This window comes from Tachypleus tridentatus, chromosome 12 (genome assembly GCF_004210375.1).
Source record: "Tachypleus tridentatus isolate NWPU-2018 chromosome 12, ASM421037v1, whole genome shotgun sequence".
Classification (NCBI taxonomy): Eukaryota; Metazoa; Arthropoda; class Merostomata; order Xiphosura; family Limulidae; genus Tachypleus; species Tachypleus tridentatus.
This window is the reverse complement of record NC_134836.1, coordinates 84,305,416-84,321,893: the sequence shown is the minus strand read 5'-3', so window position 1 is coordinate 84,321,893 and position 16,478 is coordinate 84,305,416. Positions and strand designations below refer to the sequence as shown.

The 16,478-nt window shown below is 37.1% G+C and overlaps 1 long non-coding RNA gene across 3 annotated transcripts; it reads left to right on the top strand.

Annotated features, from left to right (window-relative positions):
- Positions 1-734: 734 nt before the first annotated feature.
- Positions 735-9,796, top strand: LOC143233853 (uncharacterized). 3 transcript variants are annotated; one of them, XR_013018355.1, is made up of 3 exons: positions 735-964; positions 2,470-2,737; positions 5,812-9,796. It is a non-coding gene; the product is annotated as an uncharacterized LOC143233853 (long non-coding RNA). The 3 variants fall into 3 exon arrangements; XR_013018354.1 differs by having other exon boundaries at positions 2,466-2,737; XR_013018356.1 differs by having other exon boundaries at positions 735-990; positions 2,466-2,737.
- Positions 9,797-16,478: the final 6,682 nt, after the last annotated feature.

Sequence of the window (16,478 nt, the reverse complement as noted above, 5' to 3'; positions counted from 1 at the left end):
GCATTGAGGACGCTGACTCCCATCATGTTCCGTTATACACGTGAATCCATATTGTACATATCCGTCCGACCACTTTCTGTTTTTGCTCGACATAATTAGTATGAAGGGATTGAAAAATTAGGAAAAAATCACAAATGACGAACAATTACTACAGTCACAAGTCGAAAGCGAAGCGCATAGATATAAAGGACAAGTGTTGTGACGTGTTCAGCCGTAGCCAATAATGGCCAAGTGAAGTATGATTCGTGACGTCACACACTGTAGTGTGTGTGTCTTGTTTCCCGCCGAACCCCTGAGACTGACTCACCGAACTCCTGGGGTTCGATTGAACCCAGGTTAAGAACCACTGTATTAGAGTATATTTTTGTACCTTACTGCGCGAGGATGATCGAAGTGAAATATTTCATAAGATAGTTTTCTTAATTACGTGAAAGTTGCTTCCGTATTTAGAGAAAGTTTCGTGGACAAATTGGAGTAAAATATTTTCCCGAAAAATGCCACTTCGGTAGGTTTTAAAAAATCCTAACTAGTTATTCTCTGAGCTGGCTTTAAAAAAGAAAAAGGAAAGTATTATTCTTCGAGGTTCCACGAACCTGAAGAGTTGATTTAAACTTTGTAAATTTAGGAACTATTTATGTAGGTGATAAGTTCAAACAGCATCATTTTACGTCGTGCGTAACTGCCAAATACAATAAACATTCAGTTTTATTAATAGCTCGAGCTATGAACGACGTGTAGAGGGTAGTACAAAGTTTTAATGGTGTTTGGAATTTCCTCACTATCAAATATGACCTTGATTTTATGCAGATATCACTGAATCCGATTATTTTTAAGCTGTTGATGTGAAGTATAAATTAAACTTCTGACTGAAGTCAATCAGAAAGAATTTCTGTATGACGTTACGTTGCTAAGAACAACCGTTCGACTATAACCCTAAAATGTTCTTTCAACAGACGGATTGATTGTGAGTGTCTGGTATGGTGTATTCTGGTAATTTGAGTTTCACCTTGATTTTGCCTGAGAAATCTTGCATCTATTTTAATTTTTTTATCGTCTGCGTGAAGAAAATAATTTAGTTGAGATTCTGTGCATCTAAACTAGTTTTGCCACATGTTAAGATATTCTGTTAAATTTGGTAAAATAGGTATTAATTAATAAATATATTTTAACAATAGATAAATTACTTTTGCACACGGTGAATAGTCAATTTATAACACATCTAAAAATTAAAGAGGTAAGAGAAAACTATCGCTTTAAAGATGTTTTATGATTTCAAAGCCAAAGAATTAATAAAAATCAATAAAAAATGAAGAAATGGTTAATAGACAATATAACATTAGTTTATCAGATTAAAATATAAGATTTTATTTTGCTTATGACTGTTAAAGGTAGATGAGAAATTATTTAAACAGTGTTGAGCTATCTTGATAATCCGTGGAGTATCGACTAGGCACTACTGGGTTATCCCAATAATTTATAGAAAACATAAATGGGTCATCCCAGTTACTCGTGAATAGAAAACACTGAGCTATTCCTATAATTTGTAGAGTATGCATCAATAGACTGTCTTAATAACTCGTGGAATAGACATCAGTGGGTCATTCCAATAATTTTCAGAGTAGGCAACACTTGGCTGTCCCAAAAACTTATAAAGTGGACATTAGGAGACTATCCCAATAATACCTGAAATAGATCATACTGGACTATCAGAATAGTTTCTCCAGTAAACAAAATAAGGCTATCCCAGTAAGTTTTGAAGTAGACAAAGCTGGACTATTCTATTAATTAAAAAATAAACAAAATTGGGCTATCGCACGTATTTAGATAATACTGGCCAAACTTCAGTAATTCTTGAATTAGAAAATACTAAACTATTCTAATAACTCGTGGAGCAAGTTGTACTGGGCTGTCTCACTATTCCAACAACTGGTGGAGCAGGCAGTACTGGACTATCTCAATAATTCATGGAGTAGACAACATTAGACTATTCCAACAACTGGTGGAAAGCTCACTTTTATCTTAATACCAAGTTCTTGTAGGTATGGGCCCCCTGTTAGTACAGCGGTATGTCTCCGAATTTACAACGCTAAAATCAGGAGTTCAGTTCCCCTCGGTGGGCTCAGCAGATAGTCCGATGTGGCTTTGCTATAAGATAAAAAAAACAAAAACACACTTTTAGGTATGGAAAACAATGCAGTATGTGACTATTGCACACTAAACAAAGAGAATAATTGTATTCTTTCATTTTTTATGCAGAAGATAAATATTGTAGGCAGCATATGATGTTCAACTTTTTTATGTTGGTTTATTTTAACGCAAAGATCACTTGTACTTCCCTAATGTAGCAAGTAAATGGCTGTTACAGGGTTAATCTCAGATGACAAATATACTGTGAATGCTTATCATCAGTGTGTAGATTAAGAGCCGAAAATATTCTTGTTGTTTTGATTTTATCTTCAAATAAGACAGTTAATAAGACAGCGAGTGCAGTAGTATCCAAGATGGCGCCTATGCTGATTACCAACAAGCTTGCTGAGCGTTTTCTTTGTGTGACTCTGGGAAGAAGTATAAATTCTGGTGCGAGATAGAATGATATTCAATCCCTGGTCAGCATGTGACTCGCCTAATTCTTTCAAGTATCTCTCTCCAAAGAAGGACGTCTCACAGTCCTTGGCAGAAAACTGTTCACAACAGGGGGCCGGTGCGTACACGAGCCACAGTTGTTATTTTTGTCGAGGTAGGCCTACTTTGTTCGATTTATGTGATAAGTATATTTTTATGCTGAATCAAACTGCTGCTGTTTATTTTTATTAGTATTATTTATCATTTGTTCTATATAGTGTTTCAAAGTTTCATCTTTTTTTATATAACCCGTCAATTAAGATGATAAATTAAATTACCTAATGTGCTTATGATTAAACAGTTTGGAAGGGAGAACCGAAGAACCAAAGCCTGATAATTTTGTAATTTGTTAGTGTAAGAACTAACGTTTATTAAAGAAAATTAAAATATTTCTTGTTGTCTTTAACTATTTGTTTACATAGATCATTGCTGATAAACACATTCCACACCTAGAGCAATCCAGAATACGACCAGGTGGTTATGCCGCTTGACTTCTAATCTGAGAGTTGCGGGTTCAAATCCCGAAAAACGTGTTAAAATAACATAAAAATTATGTTGGTGTTAATACTTACAGTTTAAAAAGTTATAATTGTTCGTTTGAGATCCTATGTGCTTTTTTGTTACGCCAGAATTATTTTTATTATTTCGTTAAACTTGAAAATCATTTACTGTTTGACATACAGCAAACAATAATTTTGAAGTTTGGCATAACCTTGTCGTTAAAGCGTTAGATTCATGTTATTCGGATCGGTATTTTGGTCACTATGTGCGACATGGGAGGGTCAAGTTTACTCGGAACTTTTCTTCCCTTGCGTTTGATTTGTTGGTTGAATCATCGGTATTTAGGTCATTGGCGAGCTGGAGGAGTTAAGTTCTTAACAGACCTCTTACCCTCCTGTACTTTTGTTGTTAGATATGCTTGGGTAGATAAGCTGGTTTGGGGGCTTATTTGATTTCATCGCAATTTTTCTTTTCAGGGCTATGTTCGTCTTACGTTGTTAGGTTACGTATTTTTCTGGACTTATGTTTGCTATGTATTTGTGTGCTGTATTGTCTGTGGTAATAAAAATATGTGTATTACGTGTATGGTAGTATTGGCGGTAGAACCAAATCTGAAGGTTGCGATACCCCACTATGGAACATGCTCGTTGCTGACTGTGCTAGCTATTTCAGGTGTAAAGACTTCCACATATTACTGGCAGACTTCTAATTCGATAGGATTAAGGTCAAAGTGAAAACAAACAAGCTATAATTCGAAATCGCAGGATAAAGAAGAAGACAAAAACATTTTGTATACGTTTAACCGATTCATTACATTTTTTTTCCGTTTAAGATAAGTAAGATAGACTGCGTTTCAGTTATCAACCATAATATCTGGCGAAGTTATTTAAAACATTATAAACAAATTAAATTTAAGCTTTTATAAGTCACCCAAAAGTTGGTAGTTGGTTTCGTTGACTGGTTACCTTCTCTCCAGATGATCAGCTCATGAAGTTCCGAAACAGACTGTTAAATCACGTACAGCACGGGTCAGTTACAGGATTTATTCCAAGGGAGCATTTTCTAACAAATATTTACTGACCGTTTCTTTGTTTGTTTTTGAATTTCGCACAAAGCTACTCGAGGGCTATCTGTGCTAGCCATCCCTAATTTAGCAGTGTAAAACTAGAGGGAAGGCAACTACTCATCACCACCCACCGCCAACTCTTGGACTACTCTTTTACCAACGAATAGTGGGACTGATCGTAACAATATAACGTCTCCACGGCTGAAAGGGCGAGCATGTTTGGCGCGACGGGGATACAAACCCGAGACCCTTAGATTACGAGTCGCATGCCTTAATACGCTTCGCCATCTGTTCCGGGCCGTTTTACTGACCGTCTTAAATCATTTTTTACATCTGTAATGCGAACTGTACTTTTTTTTTTAATCGAAAGAAAAAAGGTTTAGTCAGTTGGAGTTTATATCAAATGTTGCTTTAAAAGAACTAAAGAATATAGTTTTCAAAATTCATCCAATAAAGGACCAAGCATTCCAGTGTTTAGTCAAGGCTGGATGCTTAAAAGGGACGTTAAGCACTTCCGTTAATTTATAGTTATAACTGCATTGACAGGTAGCACATAATCTTTATCCTTCATTTTACCTCAACACTTCACCTTCATTAGACATCAGGTGATGGGCCCGGCATGGCCTAGTGTGTTAAAGCGTTCGACTCGTAATTCGAGGGTCGCGTGTTCGAATTTCGATCGCACCAAACATGCTCGTCCTCCCAGCCGTGGGTGCGTTACAGTGTGACGGCCAATCCCACTATTCGTTGGTAAAAGAGTAGCCCAAGAGTTGGCGGTCGGTGGTGATGACTAGGCTGCCTTCCCTCTAGTCTTACACTGCTAAATTATGGACTGCTAGCGCAGATAGCCCTCGAGTAGCTTTGTGCGAAATTTAAAAACAAACAAACATCAGATGAATGATACGTTAATCATGAAGCTATATTTAGATATAATCTCAAAGTCAAATGTAACTATTATTTAATAGCTAAAGAGAAAGCTTTTTCATTCAGGCAGACCAGTATTTCTTAGCCACCAGTATGAAGACAGAGGCCGTTATGCGGGATTTCACTAAAATAGAAAAAGAAATAAAAGGAGAAAGAAACTGACTGGCATGGTCAGGTGGTTAAGGCACTCGACTCGTAATTCGAGGGTCTCGGGTTCGAATTCCCGTCACACCAAACATGCTTGCCCTTTCAGCAGTGGGGGCGTTATAATGTAACTGTGAATCCAACTATTCGTTGGTAAAAGAGTGGCCTAAAAATTGACGGTGGGTGGTGATGACTAGCTGCCTTCCCTCTAGTCTTACACTGCTAAATTAGGGACGGCGAGTACAGATAGCCCTCGTGTAGCTTTGCGCGAAATACAAAAAACAAACTGACTGAATATTCAAATGTAAATTGTAACGGTTTTTCGTTGTACATGAAGTTTAATGGCCGATAATAGTTCAAGGATACAACGAGTTATTATCTGATATCGGAAGGTTTGAGAAACAATGATTTAGAATACTTTGTAAGTAGATTTGATATATTTCTACGTTACTTTTAATTATATATATTTGGAAGTAAGACAATCAATTTGATGCAACCAAGGTCTAACGACGCTGTTACAACTTTGTATGCATTTTTATATTGTTTATTTACAGGAGGCAGAAAAGTCGAGTTCAGGTGTCCAACTGGTAAGCGTTTTGACTGAAGAAGAGGTCGCTGTAGATCATCAGAATAGACTGAATAGATTCGTTTAGACTGTCTTAACAAAACTGAAGGAGTTTATCCTGACATTACAGAAGACTGTCGGAGGTGTTATGGGTGCGGAAAAAGCGAAGTACACCAGCAGAAATGGTGTTTAATGAAAATACTCGCAACTGTACCGACTTTTTAGAGACGGACTGTGGCCGATCCCCACAAATTTCTTTGTAATGGTCTTTCGGATGCCTACTACCCTGTCTACACGAGAATGTGTCACGCGTTTCAAGTAGGTGAGGGGAGAATTTCAAAAAAATACTCCTATTCTTATCCCCTTGTGTTCAACCTGGATTCGTTGGCATGTGAAAATACCGAAGCTAATGTGTGTGCGTTTTCTCAGACAGCGGACTGTAAGGACAGGCCGAATAGTGTTTACCCCAGATACGACAATTCGAAGTCTGTAGGGATAGTAATTTGGTTCAACCGGGATTGTGTGCAGATGGAAAGCTACTTGATCCTGCTACTGGGACTTGTCAGCCATGTTCCCAAGTTGTCTGTGCCCTAACCCAGGATCCGGACAGTAATGATCGTTTAGATGGTGCATATCCTGCAGAAGAAAATTAGTGTACTTCATTTTATGTCTGCATTATCCACCAGAAAGTGACAGAATCATCTTTTCCGCCATCTACTATGTTTGATTCTGTAAGCAGACTATGTTTGTCTTCAAGGGTTATAAAGTGTCAGACTACTGGAACCATATCTTACACCCCCCCCCCTCCTTCTTCGCTGGGATATCTCTCATTACGGTTGTGAGGGCAAATTTGGAATTTATGCAGATTTTCTTTCCACCTGTTAAAAGTTTCAAGTCTGTGCTTATGGTCAACAAAATGTTTCTAAGTGTCCAGAAAAGGAGAGATTCAATCAGATAACAGGACAATGTGAAAATACCACAACAGTAGACTGTCGGGCCCCTGCTCTTCTGGGAACATTTTTATGTAAGAGAGACGATGAAAGGATTTATGTAGATGTTAAGAGCGGGTGCAAGAAGTGGGACGAATGTTGGGGAGAAGTGGGGACAACATTTAACCCTATTTCTCGATCCTGTGACTCAGTAAGTGAAGCCAGTTGTGGTCAAGTTACAAATTACACAAACCAACATCTCTAGAGTTGTGAGAGCCAATTTTGTACCCGAATCTAGGTTTAACTGTAGTGACAAATATAACGAACTTTTTGCTCTCGGAGAAAGAAACTGTAGAATGTTTCACGTGTGTACAAATGGTCTAACGGTTTCGTTTATGTGTCCTTCTGACCTGGTATACAACCCAAATCTCGAATCCTGCAGCCTTCGTGTGTGAAAGTTTAGCTGACAAGGTCGACCCCCACAGTTTGAATTCTCCTGCAAAGGTAAAGCAGATGATTATTATCCTGATTTTACACCAAACTGCACACGGTATTACATCTGTAAGGAGGAAAGAAAGACAACAGTATATTGCCATGAAACTTATCTGTTCAACATTATAACAGAAAGTTGAAAGTCTGGTGACGATAAGAATGTGAAATGTTATCCATCTGAAGTGAAAACTGTGTGAGGCAGAAGTGAGAATGATACCGAGTCCACAGCACAACGATTAAGTAAAAATGTTGACAGTATAATAACTTCATATCCAAAGCACGGAACATTTGATGGAAGTGAAGAAAAAAGAGCGCGTGACAGTGAACAAGGTTTTGTCGCTGATAGTGAAAGACACGTTAACCCTAACAGACGAGATTTAGTTCCACTTGATGACGAAAGGTATTATCGGGCCCCGAGTCAACAATTTTCAGGAAATTTAGAGAGAAACCTCTTCAAACGAACCACCAAGTAAACTCTTGGTTTTTATTTTATTTTTAAATTAGAAACTATCCCAGCAGCCAAGGATATTTGTGTACTGAAAATCATCGCCTCACCTCAGGTGTAGAAAGATCAGAATATCAAGGACTCAGCGCCAACTTGAAAAGACCCATGTACGCTAAGAACCAGTGATTCACTACAGACCAAGAACGATATCCACAGGTTCAGAGTACAATTCTTAATCCACATGGAGAAAATCCTTTATACACTAGAAGCCAGCAATATAACCCAGCTGAAGAATATTCTTTGGATACAGGGAACTATCAGTTCACTCCAGATGAAGAAAGGTCCACCTACACCATGGAACAAAAATTTAGTCTAGATAACGACAGACCGTATTACAGCAGAAACCAGAGTTTCACTCCAGAAGATAAAAATAAGTTTATACACAGGAAACCAGGGGTTCGATCAATATGGAAAAAGATGCACTAGAAATGAAGACTTCAGGTCAGAAGAAAATCAAAGAGCCTTGTACAGTGGGAATCAGAGATACAGCCTAGATACATATTACAATGAAAGACAGATGTACAACCCAGTTGAAGAGAAAAAAAAACGTTTATATCAGTAATCAGTGGTCAAGTGTTGATGATGAAATATCTCTAAGAAGTAGGGCCTATGTTCTGAGTTCAAGCGAAGAAAGTAACCTTAACAATTGGAACGAAGGCTTATGGACAAACGATGAAGGAACTGTTAAAATTCTTTTACAGAAGTTTAAGAGAAAAATCGATGGTCATTTCTATACATCAGATGAGCTCCCTGATTAGAAATATGATGGTACCTTGCAAACCAAGAGAACCCTCCAAAATTTAAGACAACTTCTGGCCGACATTATTTACCCAAAAGTGAGGCAAGCTGGTTATTCATTAAGACAAACTCAAAATGGCAATTATGATCGTGAAAAAGCAGAAAACACATTTACAATTCAAGAAACTGAGATACATTTTGTAAGGGAAAACTTAAGAGCATTACACGCATGATGGCTACACAAGATTGCTGTCAAACAGTAAGGAGTTTTTTCAATGAAATTTAGAATTTGGGGTTAGACTTCTAGGATACCTTGAAAATTATAATGCCTAGGTTTACCAAAAGGAAGAAACAAATTTACACGAAGTTTGCATGGGCAACCCTAATCGAAGTCATCAAGATAGGATTATTTGTTGGGGTCCCAACAAGAGGAATCTTGGCAACTTCGAAAACAGCGGCCACGAAAGTATTTCTTCTGGGTCGTCTAGAAGAAAATACCCATACTGTATAGACCTATAGACAGGCAAACGTTGCACCTGATGTTCTTACAAGAGATTGCACGAACTATATGGACGAAGAAGGAAAGAGGAAAACTATTTTGAAGTTCCAACTAGAAAATACCAATGGTTTTTAAGACGAGAAAAATTAGAAGAAATTTGCTATTGAAGTTACATATTTTAGATCAAACGAATTACAAAATCATTGTACGAAAGACTTATTTTATAAACACTTGAAGATTATTTTGAATAAACGAAAATAATCACTCTTAACTTTCAAAAGGTTAACTTTTCAGTAATCTAAAAATAGAGACTGAATAGAAGTTTCTTTCAAATGATATAAATAAGAAATATGGTGACGTCCTTAGTGAAAACAGGTAAGAAGTTTCGTAATTAGCACCTGGACACTGTGAGCTTTGTACCCTTTGTTGCCCTTGGCAAATAAGTAATATGGTTTGAACATTATATTTGGTTGGCTGTGCTCATTGCTAAACATATAATTTTAAGTTGTTATGTTGTAGACAGCTTACTTTGATAAGAAGTTCATTTTAAATTATGTCTTTTGGATTAAGTTTAACAAGAAAATCAAGATAATATACCGTTGAAAAAATGTTACTTTATTTTTAAGTTACGTCTTTTGACTGATCATAAAATCTATCAGCACCGACTCAGTCTATGCCACACCTTCTTCTAAAGTTTTATTGACACGAAAATATTTATCCCGTGAAAAAATGAGTATTCGTTTACAAACTACACACCCAGTAACGCTTCTTGTATTCCTACATTTGATGAGGACAAAAACAAACAACAAAAAAGTACAGATCATCTGACCAATATTAAATAAATTTCAACAAGTTCCAAAAGAAGATTTCGTGTAATGTTTTCAAGAGAAACATGAAGGGTAAATTTGTAAAAAGAATTTAAATTAAGAAAAGATGTTTTTGCTAAAACTGATTTAATACATATATATATTATAGGACAGTAAGTTAACGCAACATAAATATAATAATATGATTCTGTAATAGTAATCTGTTCGTAAACAAATAAAGTGTCTTAGCAAAAAGACAACTCAGTGATGACGAGAAAACCTACTTATAGAAAAATATGTTTGTAAAAACGGCTGGTTAATGTTGAGAATTTTTTTTATGTGGAGGAGCGACAAACGTTTTGACCTTCTTCGGTCATCGTCAGGTTCACAAAGAAAGAAAGAGGTAACTGACGCAAACTGACGTGGCAGGGGTTTAGTTTAGAGAGAGAGAAATCGTAAGAATTCTCTCTAACTGGGGTGTTCAGGAACGTTGTGGTTCCTCTTCGTCCCCTTTCGTGGAAGGTTATTGATTTTAGCTTTATATATATATATATATAGTTTTTAAACTGTTTTTTTTTTTGGGTGAAGGTGGTCATACTTAATATTATCCATGACCGAGGCAAAGGCAGCACCGGAGAAAAGTCAGGTACCGTCCCGAAAGGCAGATGTCAAAGTAAATATCAACACAAACGACCCAATTCAGGGCTTGGCAATGAGTTGTCTGGGCTAGGATCTAAAGATCCAATGCCTAAGTTTTTGCTGTGGGGAGGGGGGAACGGGAACGCCCCGAGAAAAACCCACTTTCACAGGACAGGTGCCGAAAGTTTTACCTGTCCTGTGCCCGAGACCTAAAAAAGAAAATGCATAGTATTAACATGAGTTTTGTCCTTTAAGTGCTTTATTGTGTGATTCTTGAAATATGTTATAAGGTGAAATATGTTTGGTTGGTGCACTAGTTAATTTGTAGAGTGATGCCGTTAGTTTGTTTCTGTTTTCTGCTTTTAAGGCCTGGCATGGCCTAGCACGTTAAGGCGTGTGCTTCGTAATCTGAGGGTCGCGGGTTCGCGCCCGAGTCGCGCCAAACATGCTCGCCCTCCCAGCCGTGGGGGCGTTATAATGTGACGGTCAATCCCACTTTTCGTTGGTAAAAGAGTAGCCCAAGAGTTGGCTGTGGGTGGTGATGACTAGCTGCCTTCCCTCTAGTCTTACACTGCTAAATTAGGGACGGCTAGCACAGATAGCCCTCGAGTAGCTTTGTGCGAAATTCCAAAACAAACAAACAAACAAACAAAATCTGCTTTTAAATAGTATTTGTGTGATATTTCCGTTAGTCTATTTCTTAGTGTTGGTAAGTTGCTAATTTGATGTATATAATTTACTGGGGTGAATGATGGTAGACTGAATGTAGATCTTAGCATTTTATTTTGTTGAACTTGGATTTTCTGGAGTGTGTTATTTGACATATTATATATGACTTGACATCCATACTCTATTAGTGGACGGATGTGAGCTTTGTATATTTGGATAATGGTGTTTGGTGAGCATTTCGAGTGTTTACTGGTTAGAGTCATTAAGTGTGAAATCCGTTTTCTAATTGATGAGTGTATATTGTTAACATGTTTTTTTCCATGTTAGTTTTGTGTCGAAAGTGATACCAAGGAATGTAATGTTTTTGCTCATGTTAATGGGCGTATTTCCGAGTGATAATTTTATTTTTTCTAGATTTTTTCTTTGTTTTTTTTTAATTTCCTATAGAAGGTGATTGCTTGTGTTTTGGTTGGATTTAAAACTACTCTCCACTTGTTACTCCAGGTCGAGACGTTTTTCAGTGATTCTTGCACGCGAGACATGGCCATCACTGGGTTTCTGGAGGTGCTCCAGATAGCGATGTCGTCTGCGTATTGTGAATTATGCGTGTATGTTAAATTGGGGAAAGGTATGTCACTGACGAAGATCATACCTCACACGACTCACCGAATCAGTCTATAAAGCTTTTAACCAAGTAACCATTGGTGTATTCCTAGATGTCAAAAAAGCATTTGACAGCGTTTGGCACAATGCCATCAAATACAAACTAAACCACCTAAAGATAAACCTTACCATAGTGAAATGGGTATCAAATTTCCTAACAGATAGAACAGCACAAGTAAAAGTCAACAAAACTATATCAAAATCATTCAATATAACTGCAGGAGTGCCCTAAGGATCAGTCCTTTCTCCACTTCTATAAGGTAACTGACCTTTTGCTAACCACATGTTTGAAGGGGGTTGTGTAATGTAGAGGGCGTGCTTAAATGTTTTATTATATTTATTAATATAGATTTTAAGGTGTTCATTTGTATTGGTTTATTTTGGGCTTGAGTTGTTGTATAAGTAAGGCTTCTTTAATTTTGCGTATTGTTTGTTTGTTTTCTTATTTAGTATTTGGGTGATTTCTATGGTTATGTTGAATTTATTTGGATTGCACTGTTCGAAAACATGTGAAGGTGACTTTTTGTGTTATTTGAATCTGGTTTCCATTTTTCTCCTTTTTTCTTCAGTACAGAAGTCGTGGCAGTTATCACACTTTGTTTTTATAAATAAGGTAGGTGTGGTTTTTATCAGTGCAGGTTTTGCATAGCATAGACTTTAGTTTTGTGCCTGGTTTTTGAATAAATTTAATATTATGTGGAATGCCACATTTTTATTAGTTTTTGCCATATACATTACTGGTCAGCTATCGGTCAGCTACCTCTTTCTTTCTTTGTGAACCTGACGATGACAAAAGGAGGTCGAAACGTTGTTTGTTCCTCTACATAAAAAATTTTCTCAACTCAAACCAGCCGTTTTTACATACATAAAAAGACACACTGTAAGCATTTTTTTTGAACAAAGGGAAGAAATGGGCATTTTAACCCTTTCAATGTGACTTTTTTTAAAAGTCCTATTTTAATAGGAAAGATATAAGAACTGAGATACACAAGTAATAACTTCAATTTTTGTTTGGAACATTTTTTCTCACGGAGAATTACTAAAATTTCCGTATGGTTATTTGTTTTTGTTTTTTTGAATTTCGCACAAATCTACTCGAGGGTTATCTGTGCTAGCCGTTCCTAATTTAGTAGTGTAAGACTAGAGGGAAGGCAGCTAGTCATCACCACCCACCGCCAACTCTTGGGCTACTCTTTTATCAACGAATAGTAAGATTAACCGTCACATTATAACGTTCCCACGGCTAAAAGGGCGAGCATGTTTTCGTGCGACCGGATTCGAACCCGCGACCCTCAGATTACAACTCGAACGCCTTAACCCACCTGGCCATGCCAGGCCAGTTTCGTATGAGGTTTATATTCCCATGGTTACTGATGTTGTGTTACGTGTGTCCAAACAGGTATTGTTGTTGTGTTACAGCTGTTTATAGAAACATGTATGTATACACTATATATATACCATGAGACCAAACGTTCACAAAAATATCTTTTAATTATGATTTTATTTTTCCAATTTTTAATGAAACCTTAATTACTCTAACAAAATGTAGTGATTCGCGCAAAAACATAGTTCGAGGAAGCCTTTGCCAAAATTTATTGAGATGCAATAAAAAAGAGCATTCAAGTTGTACCCTCTGCTGTGTAGAAAATATTTTTTACGGTATAAATATGGTCATGCGCAAATATACGCTAGGATAAATCCCAACAGTATTAAAAGTATTAAAACTAAACAAATAGGAACAAGGGCATCGAAGTGTTTAATTGTAGCTCCCTAAAGTGTTAATATTTCATTATCCTTCACGTAATTAGACGAAGAGCAGAGAAAAAAAAAAGTCCAGTACAATGGTACCTCGGTCACGAACTTAATCCGTTCTAGAAGGCTGTTTGAAAACCGAATCAATTTTTCCTATAAGAAATACTGTACATTAAATTAATCCGTTACACACCTCCAACAATTACGTATTATGAAGTATTTTAAGTAAAAATATTGCTTATATATACCTGTATAATAATACTTACATGCATAAAGTCAACCACAAAAATACAATAAAAAGCAACAAATGAAAATTTAACTGCACTTTACCTGTGCTGAGGAGAGCTGATGGCGTAAGTGAAAGGTGGTGAGGAACGTGGATAGTAGGAGGGTTATTATTCTTTGGAGGGGTAGTCACCTTTTATAAAAACGTTAGGTAACTCTCTTTCTGGGGTTCTTTCTCTTTTCTGTCTCTTTGCACCGCTACAATATGCTTCAGACTCACTGGACCTATTTCTCACTAAAAACTTGTCTAATGAGGTTTGTTTCTGCCTGCATTTTAAAATGTTTTTGAAGTAAGACATGGCATTGTCATTGAAAAGATTTATGCTGCGGTTTGCTACAGCTTTGTCAAGGAAATTTTCACACATTTCCTTGATTAGTGAACTAAGACACTTCCTCAGTTGTCTTCTGTTGCTGTTCCTTCTGAAAGTCTTGGAGTTTTTCTATGGTGAGCTCAGTGTTGTGGTCTTTCACCAACTCCTCCACATCATCACCACTTACATTCAAGCCCATACACTTCCCTAGTGAGACAATATTCTCGACAGTAGGCTCAGCCTCAAAGCCTTCAAAGTATCTATCTGCTTCTGAGTCTGGCCACTATTTCTTCCAGGCTGAGTTCATGGTTTTCAAAGACACTTCGCTCCAGGCTTTGTCTATGATTCTCAAGCAATAGAGGATATTAAAGTGATTTTTCCAGAACTCTCTGAGGGTTAACTCTGTGTCAGAGGTCACATTAAAGCACTTTTGAAACAGTGCTTTTTTTTTTTTAGTTTCTTAAAGTTCGATATGTTCTGCTGGTTCATGGGATGAATGAGAGGAGTCGTGTTAGGGGGCAAGAGCTTCACTGTAATGAAACTGTACTCCTCCACCAACCCATCCTCCAAGCCTGGTGGGTGAGAAGGTGCATTGTCCATCACAAGAAGGGCTTTGAGTGGCAACTGTTTTTCCGTGAGATAATTCTTTACACTTGGGGCAAACACTTCATGGACCCACTCCATAAAAAATTGCCTGGTTGCCCATGCTTCACAATTAGCCCTCCACATGACATTTCGTTTACTTTTCAAGACATTATTTTTCTTAATAATCCTCGGGTTTTCAGAATGGTACACAAGCAAAGGCTTAAGTTTTAATTCCCCACTTGCATTACTACATAACAATAGAGTTAGCCTGTCCTTCATTGGCTTGTGTCCTAGCAGTGACTTCTCCTCCTTGGTGATGCAAGTCCTCTTTGACATTTTCTTCCAAAAGAGGCCTGTCTCATTACAGTTTAACACTTGTTGGGGAATAAAACCCTCAGCTTCTACAAAGTCCTTGAATTCCCTAACAAATTTCTCAGCAGCGTCTTTGTTAGAACTGGCACCCTCCCCATGTCTCACCACACTATGTATGCCACTTCTCTTTCTAAATTTTTCAAACCACCCCCAACTAGCCTTAAAGGCATAACTTGTATCAGCACTCGTTCCAGGGGTGTTTTTCAGGAAGTCAACATACAACTGCTTTGCTTTCTCATAAATGATGATCTCAGAAATGCTATTACCAGCTAACAGTTGTTCGTTTACCGAAATCAACAACAGTTTTTTTATCTCTTCCATTGTTTGTGATCTTTGTTTCGAAAGCACTGTCACTCCTTTTGCAACATTAGCTCCTTTGATGACCTTTTTATTTTTCAGTATGGTGCAGACTGTAGACTTCGCCATACCAAACTGTGTAGAAAGGTCAGACACGCGAACACCACTCTCATACTTCGCTATGAGATCTTTTCTCACCTCTATTGTGGATCTAACAACTTTTCTTTTTTGGTTTGCTGCTTTCATTTTCCTTCTTTGACCTCATGGAGGCTTATTTAATCAGAATATTTAGAAAAAACAAAAAAAAAAAAACAAAGAAAAACGAGAACGTTCGGGTCATCAGCCGGGTTATTTCGGGGGTTCGGGCCACGACAGCTTTGGGAACCGAGTTTATGTTCAACATCCGAGACATTTTTTTCTCAAACAATAAGTTCAAAAACCGAATTGTTCGAGAACCCAGGTGCCACTGTATTTTCTGGCTTAACTAGTGGTACTTTTAACGAACGTCGGGTTATATGATACACAGGATAAAGGGCCAAAGGCCTGTCGCTCTCTAGTTCTGAATATTTACTAAAATCTGACATGAACCGATCCTCGAGTCATCCATTACTTGACGCAAACCGACTGGTACGGGTTACTGGTTTACTGAAATTATTACGCAATGTATTAAGTACACATTAATTTTACGCTACAACTTAATAAGAGATGAACAAGCTGTGTATTATTCTAACAAACTAACACATATCTAAAGATTGTTTCACAGAACTTTGTAATCTAAGAGGCAATGAGTTATTTAAGGTTTTATATCTGATTTTTTTAATGCATATTTCTGTGCCAATACACGATATGCTTTTATTTTTTCTTGGTTTTACGCTTAATTCGTTTGGTTAATATTACCCTGAGTATGAATATATATATATATATATGTTTATCTAGATCTAATAAACGAAGTTTGTAATTATATGATTTATCTGTAAAGTTATCATAGGATAAATTTTAAATAAGAGGGAATCCTCAACAACATCGTCTGTAAATAGATCTCAAATCGGTCGAGAGATAGAGCTATTAGCTAAACGTTTGTACTTAAAAAACAGAAAAACAAAACAAACAAGAA